Consider the following 21,162-nt stretch of genomic DNA (forward strand, 5'->3'; position numbering starts at 1 on the left):
ATTGAGTCTCCCGGAGTAGTCTTTAGCTCAGTGAAAGACTATTTATTCAAAGTCTGCCTCTCATTTATGTATTTATATTGCTGTTATGCTTTCTCAGTCATGTCTGAACTCTGTGAGCCCATGTCTGAAACCCCATGGACTATAGCTTTCCAGGCTCCTCTCTCCATGGAATTCTCCAGGCAAGAATACTTGAGCAGATTGCCATTTCTTTCTCCAAGAGACCTTTGCAACCCAGGGATTGAACCTGTGTCTCCTGTGTACCCTGCGTGGGCAGGCAGATTCTTTACCACCATGCCACTTGGGAAGCCATTTAGATGTTTATAATTGTTGGCCAATACTCTGGGCATTTTCTAATTAAATCATCTCATTGGTGATGAAAAGTCTGTATTTATGAATAAGTGTAAAAGACTTCGGAGAAAGCCCTGGCACCCAACTCCAATACGCTTGCCTGGAAACTCCCATGGACGGAGGAGCCTGGTAGGCTGCAGTCCACGGGGTCGCTAAGAGTCGGACATGACTGAGCGACTTCACTTTCACTTTTCACTTTCATGCATTGGAGAAGGAAATGGCAACCCACTCCGGTGTTCTTGCCTGGAGAATCCCAGGGACGGGGGAGCCTGATGGGCTGCCCTCTATGGGCTTGCACAGAGTCGGACACGACTGTTGCGACTTAGCAGCAGCAGTAGCAGCAGTAAAAGACCTATTGCTCTCCAACACTATTGGTGAACAAAAAAGTTGAAAGGATTGACAAACTTTAAGAGGATTTTACCTATAAAATATGTAGTAAGGTCTTTTTGCAGTTGTTCCAGAATGATACTTGAAATGGTAACTGCTTGAAATATGATTGTTGTAAGAAATTTAATGCATTATTGATTACTTTTATTGAAGATAAAAATGAGATATTATGCTACGGTGACATAAATGCCTCATTAACATAAAGGGATTTGTTGTTGTTGTTAGCCTGGCAATTTACAACATCGTGTTTCCACCATTGATAATAGGCATCCAGGAGCAGGAGCAACTGCTTCTCAGATTTGGAAAAGTAAATTTAGAGTCAGAAAAAGAAGGATATTAAAAGCATACCATTATTTTAGGAACTAATGATAGAGAATAGAAATGCAGTTTCAGGCAGAGGCACAATCTCAGAAATGACTAGGTGGATTGGAGACTTCCCCAGGGCCACCTTGGAAGGCCTGTGCTGAAGAGTTATATGTGGGAAGGAGCTTGGGTCACTGAGTCACCCCGGAGGTGAGCTACTCCTTTCCTGGAATACTTGAACAGTGACAAACTGACTCTACATAAAATCCATGAAATTGTGACTTTGCCGTTTCCAATTGATTCTCTCCTGAATTGCTATAATTGAAATCCAGGTCTCTTAGTTAATATCTTTGAAAACATCCTTCAGTTTTCTGCCCCTGACTGACTGCTTTGACTAGACAGAGAAGAGAGAGAAATTTTCAGAATATAACTATATTTGGAGATAAGGTCTTTGAAAAGATCAAATGAGGCTGTTAGGGTGGGGCCCTCATCCGATATTAGCCGTGTCCTAAACAGAAGAGGAAATTCGGACATACAAGGAGACACTAGGAACACCCATTCTACAAGAGATGGCCATACGAGGGCTCAGCAAGAAGGCAGTCTTTTCAAAGCTGAAGAGAGAGGCCTCAGAAGACTCTGAACCTTGTCAACATCTTGATCTTGAGCTTCTAGCCTCCAGAACTGTAAGGAAAGAAATTTCTGTTAAATCCTTCAGTCTGTGGTGTTTTGTTATGGCTGCTCTAGCAAATGAATACATAAGACATTGCTGAAATTTTTCCATCATTACCAATGCTGATCATATAGTTTTACTTCAAATAACTGAAGAAAATGTTTCCCAACTTAATTAGAAACTCCACTATTCATATTTGCCTAGGGTTCAGGGTTTCCAAGATTTACCACTCAGAAGTATTTTGTATTTTTGCTCCATTTATATGGGGTGTCATCATTATGTGTGCACATGCCTACAGGTGTGTCTGACTCTTTGCAATCCCATGGACTGCAGCCTGCTAGGCACCTCTGTCCACAGGATTTCCCAGGCAAGAATACTGTAGTGGGTTGGCATTGCCTTCTTCAGGGGATCTTCCCAACTCAGGGATTGAACCTGAATCTCTTATGTCTCCTGCATTGGCAGGTGGATTCCTTACTACTGGAATCACCTGAGAAGCCTTAGGTCAATCTTAAAAAAAAATCAACCCTGAATTTCCATTGGAATGACTGATGCTGAAAGTGGAACTCCAATACTTTGACCACCTGATGCCAAGAGCTGACTCATTGGAAAAGATCCTGATGCTGGGAAAGATTGAGGGCAGGAGGAGAAGGGGGCAACAGAGGATGAGATGGTTGGATGGCATCACTGATTCAACACAAGAGTTTGAGCAAGCTCTGGGAGACAGTGAAGCACAGGGAAGCCTGGTGTGCTGCAGTCCATGAGCTCACAAAGAGTCAGACATGCCTTAACAATGGAACAGCAACATATAGGGTATGGTTTTCTGTAAATTTTCACAAGAACAGCAAGATGGAAACTATAGCTTCATTTATAGTCATTCCACCAACCAAGATAATCTGCTGCTCTTTAATGGTGCCTTCACACAGAATATTCTTCCTCCTCCTGAGTCAGAAAGTGGCATATCTTTTAACAAGCTCATTATTAAGGTGACTTTATCTTATTTTGAAATAGCATTGTGCAAATGTGGAGTGCAGTTGTAAACCATGAATATTATCGGAGAACACTGATGTCTCAAAGTATTTCCTTTTATTCATCCAAAAAGGAAATATTCACATGTATACCTGTGGTGGATTCATTTTGATATTTGGCAAAACTAATACAATTATGTAAAGTTTAAAAATAAAATAAAATAAAAAAAAAAGAAATATTCAAACTTTTGCAGAAAAGAATGGGGCTGGAAATGTTTGTATTTATTTGTGGGTTGTGTGTATATGTATGTGTGTGTGCGTTGGACGCAGGGACGAAGTCAAAAAATGTAAAGTAGAATAAGTATAAATTTTACATGTGTCCACATTGCACATGATTATCATGCAAGTTTTGATACTGATAACTATTAGATTTTTATGAATCAAATACTATTAAAAATAATAGTAGTAAAAGTAATTGAGGTGGACTTAGCTTAAGGAGACTTTGACTTCAGATCATTGAAGATAAATTGGGAACCGGTGTTTAAAAAAAGGGAAAATTACAGTATTTTACCAGTAAAAAAATATTTTGTATTAAAAAAACCTAAATAAATGTTCCACACATTTATTTTGGAAATATAATCTCTTCAAGTGCTACACATGCTAACTAAAAATATGAATGTTTTGCTAGCCCAATTCTTTTAAGCCACTTTATTGAGATATGGTTGACAGAAAGCTGTGCATATTTAACATATTTAAGGCATATAACTTGAACAGTTTGGAGCTAAGAATACGTGAAACCAAAATCTGTGCCAACCTAGTTCTTATTCCAAGAGTACATGAAGTGAATGCATTCTTTAGTTCTCAGTTTCATGTTGGAATACAATAGGCATCACTTTCTTTCCACTTTCTATCCACAAAGTGTTTACATGGAATTGCAGTCCCAATTTAAAAAGTCTCTAAAAGCTTATCTGGGGGCTAAGCTAGCATAAGTCACAAGTGTGTACATAGTACTTAGTTTTTCAGGCTCTTGAAAAAGAGAAATTCCCTCCTCACTGCCTGGCATATTACAAATTTGATTTCTCTCCTCAGACATAATGGAGGGTGAGTGTCATGAGAGTGACACTATTCATGCAGGAATAAGTCAGGCAGCACTTCATGGGCTGCCCTTAATGAAATTTCTAAAGAATTGTACTTTTCATAGGCTCTATTGAAGGAAAAATGGCACAGTGGGATTTAATAAAATCAGAGGTTAGTAATGGAAGGAACATTCTGGGAAAATAAAAAAAATAAAATTTTCTACTTAATAAAATGTACGCTTTTCACTGAAATTTCCAGCGTAATATAGATGAAACTGCTTTAAAGTTAAGAAAAGCACATGAAGATTATGATTGTTTTTCAGCCTTTAAAATAGATTGCTTTTTCTATTTATCTGCTAAAACCTAAGTTCAGGGATTTTCTCTTTTCTGAAAAATTATGGCATCTTGAAATGGTCAGAGGTCTGCATTCCACACAGTGCCTCAGATGTTACACAAGAGCTCGATTTGTGGGCAAAACTAGTGGGAATTGAAGGGCTGATTTTTCAACTACAAATTATTAGAATATTACTGAGATGAAGCAGTGTATATAGTCAGGCCACCTAATATGGCTGTTCTCTTGCTCTTGGTACATCCCTGGCTGAACCAGTGCCTGCTTCACCTAACACAAACTCACGTGACTGACCCTTCATACATACTTGCCTCAGCTCCACATTGTGACTGTTCTAGTTTTTTTCTTTTTGTTTGTTTGTTTGTTTTTAGTTCTCTTTTATTTCACTGTGCTGGGATCTAGCTCCCTGATCAGGGAATGAACCTTGGGCCCTGCAATGGGAGTGCAGAGTCTTAACCACTGGACTACCATGGAAGTCCCTCTTTTAATTTTTAGGTAGGACTATCTCCACCATTGGATCATTAAAAAAGCAAAAGAATTCCAGAAAAACATTCACTTCTACATCATTGGTGCTTCCTTTGTAACTCAGTTGGTAAAGAATCTGCCTGCAATGCAGGAGACCTGGGTTGGGAAGATCCGCTGGAGAAGGAAATGGCTATCCACTCCAGTATTCTTGCCTGGAGGATCCATGGAGGGTATGGGCTACAGTCCGTGGGGTCCGGACAACCACCACTGAAGTATACTTGCTTTCCTGGTGGCTCAACTAGTAAAGAATCTGTCTGCAATGTGGGAGAACTGGTTTCATTCCTGGGAGGGAAGATCCCCTGGAGAAGAGAACAGCTACCCACTTCAGCATTCTGGCCTGGAGAATTCCATGGACTGTATAGTCCATGGGGTTGCAAAGAGTTGGACACAACTGAGAGACTTTCACTTTCACTATTTCATTGACTACATTAAGACCTTTGAATGTGTGGGTCCCAACGAAATGTGGAAAATTCTTAAAGAGATGGGAATACCAGACCACTTACCTGCCTCCTGAGAAATCTGTATGCAGGTCAAGAAGCAACAGTTAGAACCGAACATGGAACAACAGACTTGTTCCAAATTGGGTAAGGAGTACGTCAAGGCTGTATATTGTCACCTTGCTTATTTAACTAATATGCAGAGTATATCATGAGAAGTTCCAGGCTGAATGAAGCAAAAGCCGGAATCAAGATTGCTGGACAAAATACCAACAACCTCAGATATGCAGATGACACCACCTGTCAAAAAGTAAAGAGGAAGTCAAGAGCCTCTTGATGAAAGTGAAAGAGAAGAGTGAGAAAGCTGGTTTAAAGCTCAACATTCAGAAAATGAAGATCATGGCATCTGATCCCATCACTTCATGGCAGATAGATGAGGAAACAATGTAAACAGTGACAGACTTTATTTTTCTGGGCTCCACACTCCCCACTGTGGATGGTGACTGCAGCCATGAAATTAAAACATGCTTGCTCCTTGGAAGAAAAGCTATGACAAACCTAGACAGTGTATTTAAAAACAGAGATATTACTCTACTGACAAAATTTATATAGTCAAGGTTATGGTTTTTCCAGTAATCATGTATGGATGTGAGAGTCGGACATTAAGAAGTCTGAGTGCTGAAGAATTGATGCTTTTTTTTTTTTTATGAACTTTATTTTATTTTTTATTTTTTTAATTTTTTTCCTTTATTTTATTTTATTTTATTTTTAAACTTTACCTAATTGTATTAGTTTTGCCAAATATCAAAATTGATGCTTTTGAACTGTGATGTTGGAGAAGACTCTTGAGAGTCCTGCGGACTGCAAGGAGATAAAAGCAGTCCATCCTAAAGGAAATAAGTCTTGAATATTCATTGGAAGGACCGATGCTGAAGCTCCAATACTTTGGCTTCAATACCTGATGGGAAGAACTGACTCACTGGAAAAGACTCTGCTGCTGGGAAAGATTGAAGGCAGGAGGAAAAGGAGACAACAGAGGATCAGATGGGTGGATGGCATCACTGACTCGATGGACATGAGTTTGAGTAAACTCCAGGAGGTGATGAAGGACCTCCTGCTGCAGTCCATGGGGTTTACAAAGAGTTGGATATGACTGAGCAACTGAACAACAACAAATCTCCACCATGATAGCTTGTCAAAGGGGTGGTGAGGGGTATGGCTCTCTGCTAGTTTCGCTGATAACCAAAGAGCCAAACTGACCTCAATTACCCCCATAACTAGCAATCTCCCCCACCCCCTGGGAGCAAAAAATGCCTGCTGATCTCTCACCCATGCTGGGTGTCACTTCAGGACCCTGTTGCAGATATGTAAGTTCCCACCCACCACCCTTATGCATTAAAACATTGATGTCTCTCACTGTCTCTGGGCTCTTTAGTCTTGAAGCTGGGCAAGTACAGGCCTTGTAGACCTGAAGATGCAGCCCAATAAGCAGTCACATTTTCCACTTTGGGGTATTTTAGAATTCATTCTGAAAAAGGATATCTATTTAGAGTGCTCTTTTTCCTATCAACAGTAATTTTTATAAAGTACATTTTCACATTTCTACTGGAAACACCTATGCCTGTAAGTACAAGTATAGAACAATAAACGTTTTGAAACTGAACTTTTAAAAAAAATAATTATTGTAGTTATAGTTCTACAAAATTCAAGAAAATAAGTGAAAGTGATATTTTAAGGCTTGCGAAATAAGCATTGAAATAAGGCAAATAAGCTAATGTGTCTAATACATGGATACATTTTGTCATTGTTACAGGTTTGTTTTTTTTTTTTTTTTTTTTTTAAATGGGCAAGATAGAGGAGATGAAGGAAACTACTTTCAGAACTACTGGAATTAGATTGCCTTAGGGTGGACTTTGGTCTTCCCTGGTGGCTTAGATGGTAAAGAATACTTCTGCAATATGGGAGACCTGGGTTTGATACCTGGGTTGGGAAGATCCCCTAAAGAAGGGCATGACAACCCATTCTAGTATTCTTGCCTGGAGAATCTCCATGGACATAGGGGCCTGGTGGGCTACAGTCCACGACGTTGCAAAGAGTAAACTCGACTGAATGACTAAGCACAGCACAGCACAGAGTGGGCTTCATGACAAAACTTTACAATTCAATGGTGAAAAATTGAAAGCATTTCCTCTAAAGTCAGGAACAAGACAAGGGTGCCCGCTTTCACCATTACTATTCAACATAGTTTTGGAAGTTTTGGCCACAGCAATCAGAGCAGAAAAAGAAATAAAAGGAATCCAAATTGGAAAAGAAGAAGTAAAGCTCTCACTGTTTGCAGATGACATGATCCTCTACATAGAAAACCCTAAAGACTCCACCAGAAAATTACTAGAACTAATCAATGACTATAGTAAAGTTTCAGGATATAAAATCAACACCCAGAAATCCCTTGCATTCCTATACACTAATAATGAGAAAACAGAAAGAGAAATTAAGGAAACAATTCCATTCACCATTGCAACGGAAAGAATAACATACTTAGGAATATATCTACCTAAAGAAACTAAAGACCTATATATAGAAAACTATAAAACACTGGTGAAAGAAATCAAAGAGGACACTAACAGATGGAGAAATATACCATGTTCATGGATTGGAAGAATCAATATAGTGAAAATGAGTATACTACCCAAAGCAATCTATAGATTCAATGCAATCCCTATCAAGCTACCAACAGCATTCTTCACAGAGCTAGAACAAATAATTTCACAATTTGTATGGAAATACAAAAAACCTCTAATAGCCAAAGCGATCTTGAGAAAGAAGAATGGAGCTGGAGGAATCAACCTACCTGACTTCAGGCTCTACTACAAAGCCACAGTTATCAAGACAGTATGGTACTGGCACAAAGACAGAAATATAGATCAATGGAACAAAATAGAAAGCCCAGAGATAAATCCACGCACATATGGACACCTTATCTTTGACAAAGGAGGCAAGAATATACAATGGATTAAAGACAATCTCTTTAACAAGTGGTGCTGGGAAAACTGGTCAACCACTTGTAAAAGAATGAAACTAGAACACTTTCTAACACCATACACAAAAATAAACTCAAAATGGATTAAAGATCTAAATGTAAGACCAGAAACTATCAAACTCCTAGAGGAGAACATAGGCAAAACACTCTCTGACATACATCACAGCAGGATCCTCTATGACCCACCTCCCAGCATATTGGAAATAAAAGCAAAAATAAACAAATGGGACCTAATTAACCTTAAAAGCTTCTGCACATCAAAGGAAACTATTAGCAAGGTGAAAAGACAGCCTTCAGAATGGGAGAAGATAACAGCAAATGAAGCAACTGACAAACAACTAATCTCGAGAATATACAAGCAACTCCTACAGCTCAACTCCAGAAAAATAAATGACCCAATCAAAAAATGGGCCAAAGAACTAAATAGACATTTCTCCAAAGAAGACATACAGATGGCTAACAAACACATGAAAAGATGCTCAACATCACTCATTATCAGAGAAATGCAAATCAAAACCACTATGAGGTACCATTTCACACCAGTCAGAATGGCTGCGATCCAAAAGTCTACAAGTAATAAATGCTGGAGAGGGTGTGGAGAAAAGGGAACCCTCTTACACTGTTGGTGTGAATGCAAACTAGTACAGCCACTATGGAGAACAGTGTGGAGATTCCTTAAAAAACTGGAAATAGACCTGCCATACGACCCAGCAATCCCACTGATGGGCATACACACTGAGGAAACCAGAAGGGAAAGAGACACGTGTACCCCAATGTTCATCGCAGCACTGTTTATAATAGCCAGGACCTGGAAGCAACCTAGATGTCCATCAGCAGATGAATGGATAAGAAAGCTATGGTACATATACACAATGGAGTATTATTCAGCCATTAAAAAGAATACATTTGAATCAGTTCTAATGAGGTGGATGAAACTGGAGCCTATTATACAGAGTGAAGTAAGCCAGAAAGAAAAACACCAATACAGTATACTAACGCATATATATGGAATTTAGAAAGATGGTAACAATAACCCTGTGTACGAGACAGCAAAAGAGACACTGATGTATAGAACAGTCTTATGGACTCTGTGGGAGAGGGAGAGGGTGGGAAGATTTGGGAGAATGGCATTGAAACATGTAAAATATCATGTATGAAACGAGTTGCCAGTCCAGGTTCGATGCACGATACTGGATGCTTGGGGCTGGTGCTCTGGGACGACCCAGAGGGATGGAATGGGGAGGGAGGAGGGAGGAGGGTTCAGGATGGGGAACACATGTATACCTGTGGCGGATTCATTTTGATATTTGGCAAAACTAATACAATTATGTAAAGTTTAAAAATAAAATTAAATTAAAAAAAAATATTTCTTAAGAGCCATCAGTTAACTGAGGATAAGAAGAAATCTTGAGCCATGTACAGAATTGCTGCTGCTGCTGCTGCTAAGTCACTTTAGTCGTGTCCTACTCTATGCAACCCCATAGATGGCAGCCCACCATGCTCCCCCATCCCTGGGATTCTCCAGGCAAGATCACTGGATTGGGTTGCCATTTCCTTCTCCAATTCATGAAAGTGAAAAGTGAAAGAGAAGTCACTCAGTCGTGCCAAATATTAGTGACCCCATGGGCTGCAGCCCACCAGGCTCCTCCATCCATGGGATTTTTCAGGCAAGAGTACTGGAGTGGGGTGCCATTGCCTTCTCCACATGTACAGGATTAGGATAACCCAAACCATCTATTCATGATCTTTCTGCTGTTGATCATGATTTGAGATTAGCAAAGAGCTTGAGAGCATGTGACCAGAGTTCTCAACAATTTTCAGGACCGGAGGTGTGTGTAAGGAAGAAAGATCTCCTTCAGTCTTTAATTGTTAGCCCTACTTGCACTAATAGTCTGTCACGTGGTGTTACAGTTTGCATGATTGTGTCTCCTCAAAATTCATACGTTGAAGCACTAATGCTCACCATGTGTGTGATTTATAGGCGAGACCTTTGAGAGGTACTTAGGTTTAGACGAAGTCAGGAGGGTGGAGCCAAGATACTGTGGGAAGCCACAGGGAGATGATGGCTTTTGCTTGGCAAACCAGGAAGAGACTCTCACCAGGAGCCCAACCTGTCAACCCATTAGTTTTGGACACTTCTGTCTCCAGAATGGTGAGAAATAAGGGAAAATTGTTTAAGTCACCCAGTCTATGGTGTTTTGCTCCTGGTTAGAATTTCAACATATCTGATTAGACGCATGCTATTAGTTCTGTGGTGTTTCAGAAAAGGGATGATTACTTCAGAATCAAATTGTGAGAGAAACCACTACAGAGGATGGATTTGGATAGACAAAGCAAAAGAACTTCCCAGAAAGGGAAGATAAGCAAGAAAATACAGAAGAGGACATGAAAATAAAGGTAAGGTTAATTAATGGGGAGACTACACTGATCATTCCGTTCTAGGTACTTACACACTGATGGCCCCAATGGACTCAGGCACTGGGCATAGAGACATTAATTAGATACCCATCTTCCACTCAAAATTCCCTCAGTTAATTGTTCAAAATATAACCACTGAGAAAATTTACACATACATGCATCAATTATAGTATACTTCCATTGGGGAAGAGGGATAAATTAGCAGTTTGAGATTAACACACACACCACTCTCTATAAAATAGATAAAAAATAAGGTCTTGCTGTATAACACAGGAGCTATATTCAACGTCTTGTAGTAACTTACAATGTAAAAGAATCTGGAAAATAATAGATATAGATATGTGTGTATAGCTGAAGCACTTTGCTGTTCATCTGAAATTAACACAACATTGTAAACAAACTATAATTCAGTTAAAAATGGCTATTTGAAAATATATATGAAATAAATATGTAAAATACTGGTTTCAGACTTGAAAAATTTATGGAATACTTGATAAGTTCTGAACTCAGAGAAAAAGTGTAAAATGAAATGGGAGGATGCAGGATGGAGCAATTAACTCTACCTGGGGAAGGAGTGATCAGGGAAGCTTACTTGGAAAAATCTTAAAGTGGGAGCATTTATGTGGGTTGCAATGTGCAACAGGCATTGTGAATCCTTGCTGTTGAAAATGGCCCTGGGATATGTGCTTGCACCTCAGAAGTCTACTGGTTGTTGCCCATCTTCTCTCCCTGCATCTCAGGGGCTGCCCCCTTTCTCACCATCTGGCACACCTGGATACCAAACCTGCTCTACACTGCATGAGATATGACTTGAATTTATTTCCTTTATATATTTTTCCTGCCAGCTTGAACTTTTGAGGATACTTTTGTAAGAAATCTCTCCCTAGTAGTCTTCAGAAACAAGCAAATATGACCCATTTGACCATTAAATAATCTTTATATTTGACATATCTATTCCTTTAAAAAAAGTTTTATTTTAAAATGTTATACACGTACATTGGAGAAGGCAATGGCACCCCACTCCAGTACTCTTGCCTGGAAAATCCCATGGATGGAGGAGCCTGGTAGGCTGCAGTCCATGGGGTCGCTAAGAGTCAGACGCGACTGAGCAACTTCACTTTCACTTTTCACTTTCATACATTGGAGAAGGAAATGGAAACCCACTCCAGTGTTCTTGCCTGGAGAATCCCAGGGATGGGGGAGCCCTGGTGGGCTGCCGTCTATGGGGTCGCACAGAGTTGGACACGACTGAAGCGACTTAGCAGTAGCAGCAGCATACATACATAACATTTGAAGATTAATACAAATAAAACAAAATTACTCCTGCTTACATATTATAAGGAAGAGAACAGATTTTATTTTATTTTTCAAAGAATCTAAATTGTTCAAAGTTACATTGTATTTCTGACTTTCACAAGAACTGCTGGATTAGAAAAGACCCATGTTACTTTTGGCTTATCTTAATGTTCATTGGGCTTCCCTGATAGCTCAGTTGGTGAAGAATCTGCCTGCAATGCAGGAAACTCTGGTTCAATTCCTGTGTCAGGAAGATCCCCTGATGAAGGGATAGGCTACCCACTCCAGTATTCTTGGGCTTCCCTTGTGGAGCAGCTGGTAAAGAATCCACCTGCAATGTGGGAGACCTGGTATCGATTGCTGGGTTGGGAAGATTCCCTGGAGAAGGGAAAGGCTACCCACTCTAGTATTCTGGCCTGGAGAATTCCATGGACAGTGTAGTCCATGTGGTCGTAGAGTCAGACACAACTGAGGGAATTTCACTATTCACTGACTCAATATTCATCACTGACTAGTATTCAATGCACTGCTTTTCAAATGTTTTTACAGTGATTGAATTATGTCTCATGCCAGACTTCCCTCCAGGGACTGTAAAATGCCTTCCTTTACAAGAGGCTTTTTTTTTTTCCTGGAATGAAAGCAGCATTATGGCATTCACATTCTGCTATCTACACTGCTCATGTTTGGTTCCCCAATATTTCTTTATTTCTAAGGTTAGCTTTCTAAAGTTCAGCTGGAAGAAGAGAAATTCATCTCTGATAACATTTCTGTTAGTAGGTTGCTGAAGACTTTAGTTTTAAAAACTGAGGTGCAAATCATTTCCATGTATATTAATCATTTGAGGAGTAGTCAGTTCTCAGCTACAGTTTAGAAACATGACCTTGGAAGATAGAACATAATTCTCCAATCATATCAGTTATAAAAATCCATTGAGCTCATATTTTATAGCTCTTTCTATGTAAAAGACTTTGTATTATTTATTTCAACATGAAAGGATGAGGAAGACATATCTATTTTTTGAAAGTTTTAATTTAGGGTAATCCAGCTAACTAGTCAAATTTCTCATTTGAGAGACAATCTAGGCTTCTCAGGTGGCTCAGTGGTAAAGAATCCACCTGCCAATGCAAGAGACGTGGGTTTGATTCCCGGGTCAGAAAGATTCTCTGGAGAAGGAAATGGCAAACTTTTCCAGTATTCTTGCTGGAAATTTCCATGGATAGAGGAACCTGGTAGGCTATCATCCCTAGGGTCACAAATAGGAGGACACAACTGAGCACTCATGCTCAAGCAAAAATCAAGTGGCTTCTAGACAGAGTAAGATCTATGATCTTTCGTCCTGTCTAGGTTTCTATCTTCCAGTCATATCTCCAACATCACATTCTCAACCCAACCATCTTGTGCCAGAACTTGCTCATCTTCCTCTTATCATTCATCACTTGTGCACATACTAGGCTGTTGCTTTGAAGTCTGTCTGCCTCAATCAGGCAGAAACTTTTCTTGCTTGTTCCCAGTAATAATGGATGTGCACATCCAACTTACTGCTTAGACCATTGCTTCCAGAAACTTACATTCTTTTTGTTCTTGCTTTGTTTTCCCTGTTTGCTCTGTGTCCAGAAAATTTTGTTAAACTCAATAGTTGCCTTTAGTAAGCTTGTTTTATTCACTTTATTGTTAAGCTAGTACATGTGTAGAGTGTCTTTGAGGTCCCTGAAGTCAAAGGACTGTTGGTCTTTTATCTGCATGTCCAGAATGGTTTCACTGCTTGTTAGACATTGTGCTACAATGTTGAGTATCTCTATTTTATTGTTTTCCCTAATAGAGTGATGAGTTTGTTTCTTACAGGCAGTTAACTTTAACTGAAGATCAGCATGCTTAATACAGTTCTGTTGTTCAGCAATGTTAGGTCAGTTCTAGAGTTGCCTTAATTTAGAACTAGAGTATCTTTTCTTTACACTGTAGTGTTTGGGGGATATTACTCAATGTCCATGATGTAGAAAGTGATCTTTCAGCTCTGGTTTGTACATGAATATTTTTCATCCTTTTGTGAAGTCTAGCAGTTATTCAGTTCAAATTTCCAGATAGATTTTTATTTTCTAGTTTTGTTTTTCTCCTCATCTCATGGAGTCTTATCCTGTGCATTTTTACTTATAATCAATCAAAAATTAGTGAAAGCTTTGCATAGATTTCCATGCAAATTTCTGGATCTCCTTTTTATATATATTTCTGTGATTTTGTTATCTTGTCTGACAAATCAGGTCTCCTTGGTAGCCCCAAACTCCCATTACTGTCTCTACAATCAGCTAGGCCTCTGTGGCCCATTAGGCACCAAACCCCCATATCATAGATTACCAAGATACTGGTTTTATTAATGAGAAAGTGATGGATACTGTTTGAAAAAATAGTTTTAGTGGAAGCATCAGGATGATCCTGTTTCAGGTTCATAGGTGTGAAAAGAAGGGTGAAGTAACTTCAGTAATTGAAAATTTCACTATATTTCCCATAGTTGACTCTTCGAAATATGAGAGATATATGCTGTTATGTTTTTCTAGAAAAAGCAAAATAAAGGAGCCACTAACCACGAAGCAGCGCTGATGGGAACACTAATAGAAATAACAGTAGAACAAAACTATTTATAGTGGAGGTGAAGAAAACTCCTGAAATTTTAGTTTGTTTTACTCCTAGTATTTTGTTAAGTGAATGGTTATACATTTATTGCAAGATTTTGTATTATAATTATATATTTTTTTCCAGTGGGCTATGGGGACTTGCTTCTGACTTTTCATCCCACAGTTCATAAAAGAGCTTATCTAGGAGTCTTTAACATTTAGTTAGTATGGATCTTTTTTAAAACTAAGGGTTGTTTAGTACTTTGTTAATTTCCATAGCTAAAGCTGTGAAATGATTATATAGTTGTTATATAAATGACAAAAGAAACTGTGTAGCTCTATTTAAGGAAAAATGAAAGGAAAATAAATGGTTAGATGGTTAGTACTATTTATTAGCATTATATATTATAGTACAGCATAGTATTAAAGTTCAGTATTCAGAAAACTAGGATCATGGCTTCCAGTCCCATCACTTCATGGCAAATAGATGGGGAAACAGTGGAAACAGTGTCAGACTTTATTTTTTGGGCTCCAAAATCACTGCAGGTGGTGATTGCAGCCATGACATTAAAAAACGCTTACTCCTTGAAAGAAAAGTTATGACCAACCTAGACAGCATATTAAAAAACAGAGACATTACTTTGCCAACAAAGGACCATCTCATCAAGGCTGTGGTTTTCCCAGTAGTCATGTATGGATGTGAGAGTTGGACCATAAAGAAAGCTAAGCACCAAAGAATTGATGCTTTTGAACTATGGTATTGGAGAAGACTCTTAAGAGTCCCATGGACTACAAGAAGATCCAACCAGTCCATCCTAGAGGAGATCAGTCCTGGGTATTCATTGGAAGGACTGATGTTGAAGCTGAAATTCCAATATTTGGTCACCTGGTGTGAAAAGCTGACACCTTGGAAAAGGCCCTGATGCTAGGAAAGATTGAAGGTGGGAGAAGGGGATGACAGAGGATGAGATGGTTGGATGGCATCACCGACTCAATGTACATGAGTTTGGGTTAACTCCGGGAGTTGGTGATGGAAAGGGAAGCCTGGCATGCTACAGTCCATGGGGGTCACAAAGAGTCAGACACAACTGAGCAACTGAACTGAACTGAACTGAACAGAATAGTATAGGGTAGTATAGTATAGTATTCTGTGCTGTGCTCATTTGCTCCATAGTGCCTGATTCTTTGAAACCCTATGGACTGTAGCCCATCAGCTTCCTCTGTCCTTTGGATTCTCCTGGAAATAATACTGGAATAGGTTGCCATTTCCTCCTCCAGGCGATCTTACTGATCCAGGGATCAAATCCTTGTCTCCTGTGTCTCCTGCATTGCAGCTGGATTTTTTATCTGCTGAACCACTGGGGACACCCCATAATATAGTATATTGTATGTAGTATAAAATATAACATAACCGATGCACAAGAATATAGAATTCATCTGTCTTTTGTGTTATTATTCAAAAGAAGCAAGAGGGAGTTCCTGCAAGACTGTTCAGAAACCAAACACTTTAGGTCCTCTATAATTTTGCAGGTCTATTTCAATATAAATCAAATCTACCATGCAGGTAAAATCAAAACAGGGAAAGGAAATATAATGGACAATATGCTTTAGAGGAGAAACTTACAGTTTGAAGTGATATTTTGTAATGGAGAGGGCTGAAAATCAAGAGCGTGAACCAATTTTTAAATAATTTTTCCACTGCCATGACACAACAGGGAACATATTCTCAGGACTCACTAATGTCTGTGGAAATGGTTGAGAGGCAGGCTCATCACTTAAATGGTAAAGTAGATTTGTCTTTGTTGCTGTAAGTAAACTGGCCTTAATTGAAAAGAGGTAATGCTTCCCAATCTTTTTGTAGCCTGTCACATTTCTGCTGTACTTTTCTCTGTGCTACTCTGCACAATGGTTCTGTCCTGATTATAGGTTGTCTTCTGTAGAAATGGTGGTTTGGACTGCATATTGGGAGCTTGTTGATTCTCAATGTTGTTCACTATTGATAATAATTAATGACTTGCTTGCCTTTACATAGAAATAGAATGCTGATAATTCTAGACATGGAGAAAATCCTGTCACATCCTATCATTTAAAACATTTTATTAGAGGAAGTCAGGGATTTGAAATATTCTCATCAACAGAAAATGGTTTATGTTTCTATGTTCTTGGCCCATGGAAATGTTTGGATGTAATAATCAAATTATTTTTGGAACATTTCATTGCTTTAAAAGTAAATGTTCACAAAATCAGAAAAAGTGTTTTTGCATTTAGATACATCTTCTTCATTATTTAAAAAATAAAGTTATAAGAAACATGTTAATGCATTGGTATCGATTGTGGAATAGGTATTATTGCAAAAGAATTCCCAGAGAGTTTTCAGGTGTTGGGTTCTTGGTTCTGCAGGTCTGAGCAAGTTGACCCTGTCAGATAATGTCCTGTGATTGGATCCCAAATAAAGGTGCTATAAATGTGAGGTAACTTTGCATAGATAAACTATGCCTTTGGACCTTGCCTTCTAATTTCAGCTTAAAAGTCTTCACCAAAGCATGTTGTGGAGTATCTCAGTAAAGATCCTTAATTTTCCCAAAATATTATAATAAAAAGATATAATTTAGGTAACAAAGACCTACGTTTAAACCCTTACTCGGCAAGTTATTCTGTAAGTGCTTTTGAAAATAATCACTTGCATAGTAATATTTTTAATTATAAAATTAAAATCAAATTAAAGCACACCTTATACTATGGTAGAAAGATTAAGTGAGAACATTTACAAGATTTGGAAACTATAAATAAAATATAGTAAATTTCATTAATTCAATTTTTATTTGAAAGTTTTGAGTATACTATAAAAAAATAAGATGGGAATTTGAAAAAAAAAAAAAGATGGCTATTCCATTTTGAAAGGGATAAGTACAAAATTCTACTTGGGGAGTATTTAGTAAACAAACATCTCTGTGTGTCTTTTAAAATATTTTCACTTAAATTTAAGCTTGCCCTAAGTGCATTGTTTAATAACCTTCGGTGGCTTTTCTCAGCGTGATGATGAAAACTAAGCTCCTTACCCCACTGGCAAAGCATAATGACATGTGACCTGACACTTATCTTCTTAGTGTCAGACCACAGTTTCTTCCACTCACTCTGGCCTCTTCAATCTCAGAGCACACAAGCTTGCCCCACTTTAGGGACTTTGCACTTTATCTTTCCCCAAATTATTTAATTTGGTTAGCAGTCAAATGTCAGCTCCCTCAAATCACCTCTTAATTCATCTCTGACCTCAAGTGTCACCTTTTCAAATATCTTTCTTATGGCTTTTAAAGTCCTGAATATCATCCATCCCCTTGTTTCCTTTTCTTTGTAATCTGCATGGCTATTTGATGTCATATAGTTTGCTAAGGCTTCACTGGGAAGGAAAAGCTTATCCTCCACCCTCTCAGTTTCAATTTCTGTGAACCTATGAATTAAATTGACAAAGGACAGTTGAAATGGAGAAAAAAGGCTTGCTTGTATGCAAATAGAAACTAATAAGATAAATAAGTAGCTTGTTAAACAGTTAAATGTAGAGGCTTTGGTACCTTATTTAGTAAGAGAAGAGGTGGTAGGGGAGAGGCTTCAATGGAAAAGATAAATCAGTTCCTTTAGAAAGACAAATGGGCTTCCCAGATGGCTCAGCAGGTAAATAGTCCTCTGCCTGCAATGTAGGAGACCCAGGAGAAGCATGTTCAATCTCTGATCCCTGGGTCAGGAAAATGCCATGGATGAGGAAATGTCGCCCCGCTCCAGTATTCTTGCCTGAAAAATCCTATGGACAGAGGAACCTGGTAGGCTACAGCCCAAAGTTGCAAACATGACTGAGTGACTAAGCACACACTCACACATAAAGACAAATGGGTTTTTAGGAGATCAAATTGAAGACAAGAAAGTTTGTGAGATGTTGTTTATGCAGGTGTGAGTGGTCTTTCTATCTTGTTCATGACCATGAAGCTTTCCTAGAGAACGGACTATTGGTAGGTTGTCTCTTGGTCTCTCTCCTGGGAGTAGACTCTCCAAAGTGGAAATTTATAACAATTTTACTTCTGAGAAGTTGCTGCTTTTGGTCTGATAACTAAAGCTCTGAGAAAAACTCTATCTGCTGTTGAATCTCAAATCTTCAGCTGAAAATAATCTTCATACTACCTATGGAGTTCTAAGTGAGTTCAGTTCAGTCACTCAGTCATGTCCGACCCTTTGGGACCCATGGACTGCAGCACACCAGGCTTCCCTGTCCATTCCGGAGCTTGCTCAAACTCATGTTCATCAAGTCAGTGATGCCATCCAACCCTCTCATCCTCTGTCATCCCCTTCTCCAGCCTTCAATCATTCCCAGTAACAGGGTCTTTTCTAAAGAGTCAGTTCTTTGCATCAAGTGGCCAAAATATTGGAGTTTCAGCTTTAGCATCAGTCCTTTCAATGAATATTCAGGATTGATTTCCTTTAGGATTGACTCGTTTGATCTCCTTGCAGTCCAAGGGACCCTCAGAGTTTTCTCCCAACACCACAGTTCAAAAGCATCAATTTTTTGGCGCTCAGCTTTCCTTATGGACCAACTCTCACATCCATACATGACTACTGGAAAAAACATAGCTTTGACTAGATGGACCTTGGTCAGCAAAGTAATGTCTGTGCTTTTTAATATGCTGTCTAGTTTTGCCATAGCTTTTCTCCCAAGGAGCAAGTGTCTTTTAATTTCATGCCTGCAGTCACCATCTGCAATTATTTTGGAGCCCAAGAAAATAAAATCTGTTACTGTTTCCATTGTTTCCCCCAGTGAGTTCCAAGTAGGTCCCTACAGCTGTCATAACAAAATTCCACAGACAGGGTGACTTAAACAGAGAGTTATTTTCTCACAGTTCTGTAGGTTACAAGTTCCAAAACAAGGTGTGAACATGGTTGGTTTCTTTAGAGGCCTTGTTCCCTGGTTTGCAGGTAGCTTTTTCTCTGTGTGTGAACATCCCTGGTTTTTTGCAATGTGTTCTGATCAATTGCCTCATCTTATAAAGACACCAGACAGACTGAGTTAGGACCAACACTTATGGCCTCATTTTAAATTATTCACCTTTTTAAAGGTCTTATTTCCAAATACAGTCACAGTCTTAAACACTATGGGGTTAGAGCTTTAACATATGAATTTTGGGGTGACATATTTCAGCCCATATAACACATATTATTTACTTTAATTCTTTACTACCTACTGTCCCCCCTTGGGCTGCAAGGAGATCAAACCAGTCAATCCTAAAGGAAATCAGTCCTAAATAGTCATTGGAAGGACTGATGGTGAAGCTGAAGCTCCAATACTTTGGCCACCTGGTGAGAAGAACTGACTCATTGGAAAAGACCCTGATGCTGGCAAAGACTGAGGGCAGGAGGAGAAGAGGGTGACAGAGGATGAGATGGTTGGACGGCATCACTGACATGTTAGACATGAGTTTGAGCAGGCTCCGAGAGTTGGTGATGGACAGACAGGCCTGACATGCTGCCATCTATGAGGTCGCAAAGTGTCAGATATGACTGCATGACTTAACTGAACTAAACTGTCCCCCCTCCCCCATGACATGAGCTCTTAGATGCAGAGAAATGCCTGACTTCATTGCTCTCAACATATAAAACTATTAGTAGTCATATTTGGCTGTGGTTGGTGGACAGTAAATACTGTTGAACACCTAAATATATTGTTTAAATGAATAAATATGTATTTCTAAATGCTGAGTAGAACACTCTCCACTAGAATATGTATAAACATATTTACATATATACATATGTTTATATGTATAAACATATACAGAGTCAATGGGAAGACAAAAAAAATTTCTCAAAAATTTGGAAATTTGTTCAGTGTTAAAAACTGAAAATACATTTATTTTAGTTTGAAAATATTACTCACAAAATTATCATATTTAAAATCTATGAAAGTCTAAGAATAGTCTTCAAGAAGAAAGAACATTCTTTAAGAAAATGGCTAAATAAGTTACATAGAAAAACCAAGTCATATACTTAGCCAACTTTATCATGAAAGATATGTGAGATAGGGTATTAAAATGACCAAAATGGAGTAAAAAACTTTTAGAGAATACAGGCTGAAATGTGTGCAACTTAAATAGCACTTTGAAGAAGTGAAGGAATATTTAAAAACCAATTATTGAGTGTATGTGTGTGCATTAGTCACTCAGTCATGTCCAATTCTTTGTGACCCCATAGACTGTAGCCCACCAGCCTACTCTTTCCATGGAATTCTCCAAACAAGAATACCAGAGTGGATAGTCATTTTCTTCTCCAGGGAATCTTCCCAACCCAAGGATTCAACCTGGGTATCCTGTATTGCAGGCAGGTTCTTTACTGTCTGATTATACAGTAGTAAAATGCAAAATTGAAAAGTTAAGAATAACAGATAATAAAAGCTGGTAGACTGAGGAGTGAGTTGCAGAATTTTGCAGCTCATGGTTAATAAATAATTTGAATTAGACCAACTATGGCCTTTCTAAAGGGAAAATGGTGATGTGTGGTCAATGTGTAAACACTAGAGATCTTAAATTTAGAAATTAAGAAATTTGTTAAATTTTTTGAAATTAAGAAATTTTTTAAATTTAGGAAAGCATGTGTTACTGTTTTTGTGATGTTCTAAGGATTGTACACCTAGATTGAGGTTGTTATAACATTAGATATATCATATATATCATACAACTGGAAAAATGCAAGTGAAAAATTAGACCCT

General features: G+C 38.6%; 1 long non-coding RNA gene across 1 annotated transcript in view; it reads left to right on the plus strand.

Annotated features, from left to right (window-relative positions):
* Nucleotides 1-1,592: 1,592 nt before the first annotated feature.
* Nucleotides 1,593-21,162, plus strand: part of LOC129644748 (uncharacterized) — a 45,262-nt gene continuing 25,692 nt past the window's right edge. The window contains exon 1 of the long non-coding RNA XR_008710955.1: nucleotides 1,593-1,721. This is a non-coding gene — a long non-coding RNA (uncharacterized LOC129644748). The remainder of the gene's footprint in view (nucleotides 1,722-21,162) is intronic.

The sequence above is a fragment of the Bubalus kerabau genome, chromosome 2 (assembly GCF_029407905.1).
Source record: "Bubalus kerabau isolate K-KA32 ecotype Philippines breed swamp buffalo chromosome 2, PCC_UOA_SB_1v2, whole genome shotgun sequence".
Lineage (NCBI taxonomy): Eukaryota > Metazoa > Chordata > Mammalia > Artiodactyla > Bovidae > Bubalus > Bubalus kerabau.